The sequence below is a fragment of the Oncorhynchus nerka genome, linkage group LG17 (assembly GCF_034236695.1).
Source record: "Oncorhynchus nerka isolate Pitt River linkage group LG17, Oner_Uvic_2.0, whole genome shotgun sequence".
NCBI classification, from domain to species: domain Eukaryota; kingdom Metazoa; phylum Chordata; class Actinopteri; order Salmoniformes; family Salmonidae; genus Oncorhynchus; species Oncorhynchus nerka.
Window position 1 is genome coordinate 6,744,985 of NC_088412.1, and position 1,303 is coordinate 6,746,287.

At 41.0% G+C, this 1,303-nt stretch overlaps 1 pseudogene; it reads right to left on the minus strand.

Annotated features, from left to right (window-relative positions):
* Positions 1-310: 310 nt before the first annotated feature.
* LOC135561391 (tripartite motif-containing protein 16-like) overlaps positions 311-1,303 on the minus strand; it is a 28,712-nt pseudogene continuing 27,719 nt past the window's right edge.

Genomic DNA, 1,303 nt, shown 5'->3' on the forward strand with positions numbered 1-1,303 from the left:
CTAAAGCATGATATTGTAATAAATCTACACCCTATTCCCTACGTAGAACACTACTTTAGACCTGGTCAGAAGCACCGTAGTGCACTACGTAGGGAATAGGGAACCATTTGGAACAGAGACAGTAATTACCTCTGAACATCTTCCTCTTCCTCATCTGGTTTCTTCAACAGCCCTTCACTCCTCCCCTCTTCCTCCCCTCCTCTCTTTTCATTCTATTCTATCAGCCACACCACTAGCTCACCTCCACACAATACATTTACAAGTTAAAGACACACCTTGGAATAAATAACAAAGGAAAACTATTACTAGATGAAGTTGAGTGTTTTTTATTATTTCCCATCACCATAAATCATATTTAATCACTGAACAGTAGCAGACCTAACTTCATCTGTTCCTGACTCTGGATAGTGGATTAAAAAGACCATCAATCTCCAATGATATTAAAGTACTATTCTGAACATTACTGATATACTGAGTGGCAAGTCAAGATATCTGCTGGTTTTATTGTTTGGTCAACAGCACCACCTGCTGGACAGGTTTAATGTTGCTGGACTGAGCAGTATGGGAGGATGAAAGATGACACATTTAGGGCCGGTTTCCTGGACATCTACATTGAACATACTGTTTAGTCCAGGACTAGGATTCATCTGTGTCTGGGAAACCAGACCATATAGTTTAGTAGAAAGTAAGTGATACCAGCTTGTGGGCTGACTAGTCCTGAATTGTCCTTTAGTTCCTGGACCATTTTCCATGCAGCTCCAGGTGACAGAGAACACATCAATTAGGACCGAGCCAACAAGCTGATCAATGATACTGAGGAGAATTACATAGAGACAGAGAACCAACTGAGAAAACATATCAATGGTTCTGAATGACAACCAATATACATCAACACCAGACATCATGATTCATGGAAATGGACAAGATTAAAACATTGGATTGAATTTTAATTAATAACTAATCAGTTTACAGTTTAACCAGCTCAGCAGTATCATTATAATAGAGCCTGAACCCAGGATAGAGGGGCTGAGTGAATGTGGTCTGGACTCTGTGGAGGAGGGTCATTGTGTCAGAGACACTGTAGAAGGACAGAGTACCTGCCTTGTGATCCAGGTACACTCCTACTCTGGAGGACTGAGGGCCTGATACTTTAGTCACAACATTATTGTGTCTGAACCAATAACCATCACTAGAGCACTTTAAACTCCAGGACTTGTTATTGTCTCCAAATCCACTATCTGTCTCTGTTCTGCTGATGTCTTTATATGAGACTGCTGTATAAAACACCACCAGTCCTCTCCAC